This window comes from Oncorhynchus masou, chromosome 23, assembly GCF_036934945.1.
Source record: "Oncorhynchus masou masou isolate Uvic2021 chromosome 23, UVic_Omas_1.1, whole genome shotgun sequence".
NCBI classification, from domain to species: domain Eukaryota; kingdom Metazoa; phylum Chordata; class Actinopteri; order Salmoniformes; family Salmonidae; genus Oncorhynchus; species Oncorhynchus masou.
The window spans coordinates 1,450,822-1,459,763 of record NC_088234.1 but is presented as its reverse complement, the minus strand read 5'-3'; the positions used below and the strand labels follow the sequence as shown (position 1 = coordinate 1,459,763).

The 8,942-nt window shown below is 46.5% G+C and overlaps 1 pseudogene; it reads left to right on the top strand.

Annotated features, from left to right (window-relative positions):
* Window positions 1-3,090, top strand: part of LOC135511220 (ephrin type-B receptor 4b-like) — a 99,451-nt pseudogene extending 96,361 nt beyond the window's left edge.
* Window positions 3,091-8,942: the final 5,852 nt, after the last annotated feature.

The window sequence follows — 8,942 nt, the reverse complement described above, 5'->3', positions numbered from 1 at the left end:
CCGCCTCGGTCTCACAGACTATCGTACTCACTCAGCCCGGTCTCTCTAGATCTATCATCTCCCCACACATATCTAATAAAACACTCAGCATTCGGTTCCTACTATGATCTACTGTGATCATTCAGTACTACTTCTCTACCAGATATAATCTACTGTAACGCTTCAGCCTGTCTTCACTCACATTTTGATCACCGGTCACTCAGCTCGGTCTCACTTCACTACATATCTTCATTGTAGCCAGCCTGGTCTCTCTACTGCTATATCTAAGAAAATGTAACACTGTTCGGTCTCCTACTACAGATCTGTCGTAATGACCAGCCTGGTCTCTCTACTGGCTATTATCTACAATCTTCTCTACTACATATCTACATTGTAATAATACTTCTGCCCTCTAATATATCTATGCCGTAACACTGCCCGGTCTCACGATACAATCTACCAAAACGCCAGCCCGGTCTCCCACATACTCGCTCGGTCTCCACTACAGATATAATCTACTGTAATACCAGCCTGGTCCCTCCATCACATATCCAATGTACTCACATCCCCCACTACAGATATATCTACCAAAATAAAGCCTGCCCTCTAATTACAGATCCACCGTAACTCCGCCTGGTCTCCTTACTCAGATCCACTGTAATCCTCGCTCCGTCTCCTACTATGTGACAAACCACACCATCACTTCAGCAATATGCCCATAAAGATATCTGACATGCAAACAGACATGTCTCCATTGTCCCAACCGAGGTAACATCTGATGTCTGGCTTGACGGACATGATATGATCTTGAGTTACACTGAGTCTTTTAAAAATTGGGGATGTCGTCTCTCCACTCTGTCATAGTGTATGGGGGAGTAAGTCGCGATTTTTAGGGCGCGGCGGCAGAGAGGGGTGGGACCCAGGGGGTAGCCAGCCCACGCCTGTCCAGGCCGAGAGACAGAGAGAGACATAAGCCAGCACATGTAGAGCTGCACCCGCATAACACGCTCAGCTTCGCCTGCGGCCCACATCACCAACAACACATAACGGAAACAGGCACCGTAGAGCGCGAAGCACTACGTCTACTCCCCTCTCCGGAGACCGAAAGATCATAATAATCCTCAGACTCTCAAAAGGTTCTACAGGTACGACGCCCAGCACATCAATCGGGGCTGCGGCTGCCGCCATCCAGACCTTCTATACTGCGGTGTCAGAGGAGTGACCAACAAATTGTCAGTCATTGATAGTATCGGGTAGCGCTCTCGATATACCTCCAGACCTGCAATCGCCCTGTATTCATTGAGTTCCGTATCAAGTACTCCCAGCAGGCCCTCCACATTGACCTGCATCGCGACCCATATTCCTCCACATCGACTCCGTAACATATTCCCATATCGACTTCCGCCAGTAATGTATACCCTGATGCCCCTGTATTCGGCACCCCCGTATCTCCACATTGACCTGCAATCGCACCAGATATATTTCCTCCACATTGACTTCAGCCGGGGTAATCCCCTGTATTAATCTCCACATTGACTCTGCAACAGTACTCCCCGCATATAGCTCCACATCGCCGAGTCCGTATCACCCTGAATCTCCACATCGACTCCCTCTGTACTGCCCCCGGGGACATAAATTCAATATTATCCTGCACCGGCACCCCCAGTCTCCACATACTCGGTAGCCCCCCGCATAGCTCCAATACTGACTCCGTACCTATATCCCTCAGGTTATTTAATATCTTATCGCTTTACTTCTAGTCTATCAGAACAGCATTTTCCGAAAAATGGGGCTATAAGTTAAAACCGCATCTCCTACAGCGCGGCTCGTGCAACCACTCACGTCTACACCCAGCCAGCAACAGTCAGCATCGTGAAACTACACTACTTATATTAGGAATTGCTCTGATTTTTGACATGTGAGTAATCTAGGAGTTCTAATTTACCTTCTATCCTTCTCTCTAACCCTTAACCTATAAATTTTATCCATATCTCTAACTACACTTAACTCCTCTTAATTTCATACCCCCAACTCCTAATCCTCTCTACCCTCTAACCTTCCTACCTTCCTAATCTGACTCACTTTCACTCAATCCTCTAATCCCCTCTACCCCTGGGCTTACCCCTCTACTTAGATTTAACTCACCTCTAACTTCTTAATCCCTCTAATCCCTAATCCTACTTAACCCTAACTCCTACCCCTAACCACTAACCTCTAAATCCTAAGCTTAATCCCCACTTCCTAACTCACCCTAACCCTACCCTAAACCCTAACCTACACTAACCCCCAAACCCGTGCAGATGTGTATACACAGGTGAGGGGACTGTACTGGTCAGGTGCGGGAGAAGGCCTACACTCAGGTGCAGACCACCGCCGCCTTTCAGAGCTGATATCGGCGCTTCATGCATCTATCCTCTAAACACACCTGGCGACAGAGACAGACATAGCATTAGTCAAACATTACATGACACGCTTTGGAAAGTAGTCTTCCACTCCTCGACTTCCCATTTTGTTCTATAATTTCCTCGTCAATCTACACACAATTTCATAATGACAAAAAAGAAAAACATGTTTTTATTTTGCAAATGTATATTAAAAAAAGGCAACACCACATTTATAAGTATTTACTCAGTACACAGTTGGGAGTTAACTTAGTGATTACACCTTCTCGCTTGGGCATGACGCTTACAAAGTTTCACTCGTAGGAGTTTCTCCCATTTTGGCAGATCCTCGTTCTCCGTTTAGGTTGGATGGGGCATCGTTTTCGCACAGTTATTTTCAAATCTGCGAGATGTTCGACAGGTTCAGTCAGGTCACTGGGCCACTGAGCCCAGATCTTATGTCCGGGGCACATTGTCTGCAAGGCTTAGGGGCCGAGCGTCCTGTTGGAAAGGCGACCCCAGTCCGGAGTTTTCCTGAGTCGCTTCTGGCAGGTCTTTGATCAATGATCTTCTGTTCCATTCATCTCTGGATCTCGACTATTTCCAAACCTCGTGCAGCCGAAAAGAAGGCATGACCACAGTAGGATGGCAGGACGGGACCTACGGCGCGGTAAAGACGGCATCGCCACCAGCCGCTGCCGAGAAACCAGACCTAACACCGAAGACCTAACACTCTCACCAATCTAGGAGATGAATCGCGGGAGATTAGAACCGAGTCCTCCAGCAGTAGAACCACCCTGGAGATATCGAGTCCTCTAGCTATAGAACCACCATCCTGGTCGAGCTAGTTATAGAACCACTCCCTGGAGAGAACAGGAGTCTCCAGCCTTAGAACCACTGAGACAACAGGAAGTCCTCCAACCATCTGGCAGGCACCGAAATCCCCATGAGTAGGAACCACTCCAGAGTTATCAGACTCCTCTAGCTCTAGAACCACCCAGAAACAAAAACTCCCTCTAGCTCTAGAAATCATTCCCGGAGACGTCGTGAATCCTCTGGGGCTATAGAACCACCCTGAGATATCGAGTCCTCTAGTTTAGAACCACTCCAGGAGATATCAGACTTCCTCTAGTTTAGAACCACTCCTGGAGAGAACAGGAAAGTCCTAGTTTGCGAACCACTATGAGATATCAGGACTCTCCAGCTCTAAACCACTCTGAGAATAGGAGTCCTCTATTATAGAAACCACTCCCGGAGATAACCTGTCCCCAGCCTAGAACCACCTGGTGAGATATCAGACTCCTCCAGTTTGCATCATCCCCGAGAGCACCGGAAGTCCCCAGCTTCCAGAACGACCTCAGAACAGACTCTCCCCAGAACCACCCCGGAAGACAACAGACAGCAGAAACCCACTCCCGGAGACAACAGGAGTCCCCGCAAAGGCCAGGAACCATTCCCGGAGAGAACAGGGATTTTCCCAGGCTCAGAAATAGATGAATACTAAATGTAAATGCAATTTCAGTCTTAATTCATATTAATTAGAAAAAATTCTACAAACCCAGTTTTGCTTGTCATTATGGGGTATTGTTATGAGCTATTGCGTCTAGATTGATGAGACATTTTAAAATCAGAAAAAGTGAAAAAGTTAAGGGTCTGAATAATCGAAACTCAAAGTATTTTATGACAATGTCAAAGATATCATGACATGACAGACGCATATATTATTATAGAAAGAGACGACATTGATACATGACATAGAATATAGCTAGACATGACGTAGAGAGATGCCGTAGAGAGCGCCAGAGCAATAGCGACATAGAGACATGACATGTAGTCGTGACGGGATGTAGTCAGTTGAGATCAGACATCCAGAAAATTCAGCTGCTCATATTTGGAATGTAAGCTCAAAACACGCAGGAGTCCAGCTCTCTGCAGTAGCTCCCCACAGAGGACCAGAAGAGTATACCATCGTCGACTAACTTTGTCAAAAAAGACTTACTTACATAATGAAAAACAGATCCGACGTGAGTCAGTGAGCATGTCCGCAGCCAGAGTATGTTGTCCGTGAGCGCAGCCACTTCGCCAGTATCGTCACTTATCTGTAGGCGTCCAGTCTTACACGCTTTCATGCATCTTAGTTACAGCAGTACGTTGTCACCTGGTACGCTGGTCTCTAGTCCACCTGTTATATACCGGAACTTCAAACCTGAAAAAACACAATACATACTTATTCAGAATCAGAAGAGCGAAATAGGAAGAGTGAGTGGACAGTGAAGAGTGGAGGGAGTGGGGAGGAGGAGGAGGAGGATATTTATGATGAGGATTTATCGATGTATGATATTATTCAGATGATATCAGATGATGAAAGATATTATATTTTTATTATATTATCGCATTATTTTTATAACATTATTTATATTTGAAAAATATTTATTACGATATGATATTTTAGCATTGGTGCCTATTTTTTATTGTTTGCCCGTCATTTACGACCACATTACTATTATTATTTCATTATCATTTACGCTTTATTATTTAGCTAATTACTATGTTTTGTTATTACACTGCATTGAGCTACTTATCTGTTTACATTTAATTTTACACATTTTTAAGAGCAGCTTTACACATGCTTATACTGTCATCGCTTTAAGCCTATTGTTTACGCATTTGATCCATGACTGTACGATATATGCTACATGATTAATTGTCATTGTTTTTACGTTTATTGCATTTGACTATTTGTCAGTTTATTTTTTTTTTTATTTACATGTCAATTTTAAATTTTTGTTTGGTTTGGTTTTTGGTTTATTTTTGCTTGGTTTGGTTTGTTGCCAGTTTTTGGCTAATAAAAACGCATTTTTTTCGTCACTATTTGCCTATTACTGTCATGGCTACGTCGTTTTGCTCTTTGTTTACAATTAAGTCAGTCATTTTTAAGAAATGAGCGAGAAATGGCCCTGACTAAAGTGTCGCATGAACAAGATCACAAACTGTCAATCTTTCACGGAAACATCCGCCTCTCAGTGGCGAAACACACTACAAGGTCTCAGTCCTGGCACGACACACATACTTAGGTCCCTGACGAGCCTGAGCAGTGATCTTGTCTCCATGGGCCGTGAGATCTTAGAGATCTAACAATCGGCTCCGCTTCGAGCTTCCACAGCCGTTGTGTCACCCACGGTCGCCAACGTCATTTATGCACACATCGTCATTAACCCCAACATAGACATAATATATTATCTATCTATCTACCCACTGTCATTAACTCCCAACATAGACATAATATATATTATTCCACCTAACCCTCCACTGTCATTAACCCTGTAACATAGACATATCTATCTAACCTTCCACTGTCCAGAATATGCTCACCCAGAGGGGCACTCCTAAGGGACGGGGGACGCAGGGAAATTTAAATCAGTCTTAACTCATTTCTATTTCATATGTTAAATGGAACCAGAGGGAATACAACTTTGCTCAACACACAGAGAGACAAAGCCTTTCCCGCCCCTCCATTTAACAAATCTGACCATAATCTTATCCTCCTGATTTCTGCTTACAAGCGGTAGTCCAAAGCAGGAAGTACCAGGACTCGCTTTCAAAACTGAAGTGGTCAGATGACACGGATGCCATGACTACGTTTTCTACCAGACTGGAATATGTTCAATTGGCTAGACTACGGGACTCAGTTTCCACTCTCTCTTCTGCAACTGATTAGGCAGCATGCCCAGGTGGTGAGGGTGAATAACACACTGCCACGCTGATTCTCAACACCTTTTGAGGTGCGTGCTTAGTCCTCCCTAAAGCTCCTTGTTCACTACAGATGCGGTTAGCACTAATTTCTCCAATACCATTCAAGTTTGTTGACAACACAAATAGGTCGGGCCGACCGGGCTGCGGCGGGAGAATGCAAGTTTCAAGATCTGGTGTCCATCACTACAAATAATCATGGTCCAAGCACAAGAAGAGGCATGACAAGTATCTCTCTCACTGAGTGACTTGGCATGGGTCCCCAGATCCTCGTCTTCTAATAGCTGCACACGGTATATCCTGACGCTTGCAACTTGGCCCCAGGGCATGGCCATTACTATTTAAGACCGACTTCACGTAGGCCAAGCTCAGCCATCCAGACCTACACTACCGCGGGACCCAACTCAAAAAGCCTGGGGCCTATAAATGTCCTTGTTTCTGAGCACATTTTTTTGTCCATTAAAATAACATTGAATTGATCAGAAATATATGTAGACATTGTTAATGTTGTAAATTACTATTGTGGAAACGGGCTGATTTCCTTATGGAAGATCCATATTTATAGATATGGCATACAGAGAGTGCTCCCAGTGTGTGGGGTTGCAGCCTAAAGTGGGTGTATTATCCTTTGTTTACATACCCGGGGCGGGCCCCGATGGGGCCACAGTACCCTGACCCTGCTCCAGCCTCCAGTATATATGCTGCAGTAGCCGTCGGGGGTTAGGTCAGCCTGTTATATCTGAAAGGTTTCTCCCGTCCGGCCGGTGTCCTGTGCGGTCTATGTGCTTCCTCTACCCTCTCCTTCCTCCTCTTCTTCTCTCCGAGCCCTTGGGGACTACGCCTCAGGATACCCAGCATGATGACCCCCGTTGTCCACAATAATGCGGGCGGGCCGCCGCTCCAGCCAACCGTTCCGCCCCGCGACCGGACCCCGGTTCCGACGCTACTCGTCCCAGACTTATTTTCAACTCTCCAGAGACACCGCAGGAGCCGGACAGATACCCGGAACGATCGCCATGAGCCAACTGACATACTCCTTAGGTAGATTGACCTGTTGAGAATTTTCATTATCCACTGTGATTATTATTTTTCATTTGGACTCATGCTGTCATTTATGAACATTTGAACATCTTGCCATGCTCCCATTATAATCCTCCCGCACAGCCAGAAGAGGACTGGTCTGCTGTTCCTTCCTCTAGTTCTGCCTTTCTTAGAGTTTTAGCCACCGCGTTATCTGCACAGTTGTTGCCTAAGTTTTACTGTTTTTTGTATATCACTTTGAGATATCAGCTACGACGTAAAGGGCTTTATAAATAAATTTGGATTTGATTTTGTCAAAGTAACATCACTCCTGTACCTAATGGCAGAGTTGCCAGTGTTACAATCCAAATTCCATCATTTTAAAAAGCTAATTAGAAAACTCCTTGGGTAATTATGTTAGTACAGCTGGAAACTGCTTCGTCCTGGTTAAAGAAGCAATAAAGTCCGATTTTCTCCAGTTGAAGTATCTGGAGCATCAGACCATCAGATGAGGCGCTTCGAGGTATCTAGGTTGGGAGCATCGGGACTGTGAACCAAAGGCCGCTCCAGTGGCCAGAGCGCTGGACCTCAGCAACTGCGGTAGCCCAGCAATGGGAGCGCTGCGCTAGCAGGTAGCCCAGTGGTTAGAGCTGCTGAGCCAGTAACAGCAGGTAGCCCAGCGGGCCGCCGCTGTGCTGCAACCAAGGGTTGCCGCTGCGCTAGTAACCAGGCCGCCCAATGGCTGCACGCTGGACTCGCAACCGTTATGTAGTCCAGCGGGTTGAGCCGCCAGGCCAGTAACCAGCGCAGTAGCCCAGCGGTTGTAGAGTTTATTGGACAGGTGCACAGCAGGTGCAGTCTAGCAATAGAGCTGCGTAACCAGCAGGTTGCCCAGCGGCCAGACGTTGGACCAGTAACAAGGGTAGTAGTCTAGTGTGGTTAGAGCAGTGTAGCCTGCGGCCAGAGAGCGCGTGCAGCTACAGCAGGCCGTCTGGGCTGTTGACTAGTAAGGTAGTCTAGTGATTGGGTTGTGAGCGTACGTGGCAGTCAGCAGGCCTAGGTTAGAGCGTTGGGCTAGTGCACCAGCAGGTAGCCTATGGTTGTAGAGCGTTTGGGCCAGCAAAACGTGCCCAAGTGGTCAGAGCGTTGACTAGCAACCGAAAGGCCGGGGCTGTGGATAAAATCCCTGAGCTGACAAGGTAAACCAGACGTTTGCTCCCTGGACTCCAAGCGCCCCGAATCGACACAAACATGAACTCCACTCCTTAACTGACTATTTAGTTACACAAAAGGTAAAAATCAGCATTTGCGGGTTTGATTACAGGCTCAAAAATGGCCGAAACAAAGACTCTCTGGGATGCCGGCTTCCGCAGAGCCGCAAAAGAAACTAGATCCGGCCAATAAAAATATAGCCAGCGAGATGACAGGACTGGGACAGAGTGTTCCATACACTGTATTTCGATCAAGTTGATGCCAGCTTTAATGGACCAAAATCGCGTTTCTCTGCATGATTTTTCGTCAAAGATCTGTCTCCTGGTACAAATATTGGCCGATTTCGAAACTATCACACATTACCGCAACCCTACAGCCTGCCCACCTCCTTTTCCGCCTGAGATTCCGGGCGAGGGAAATATCATCCCCTCCTTCTCAAAGGGGACCAACTCCAAACTGTTACAGACGTCTATGCCTGCCTATCTGGGCGGCCTCGAAGCTCGTCAACAGCCAGACTTTCGGCCCCAACCGCATTCTCTGCGGGTCCAGCTCGCCGATGGTCACGGGTGCACTCAAACTATGCTCGTTCTAAACGATATC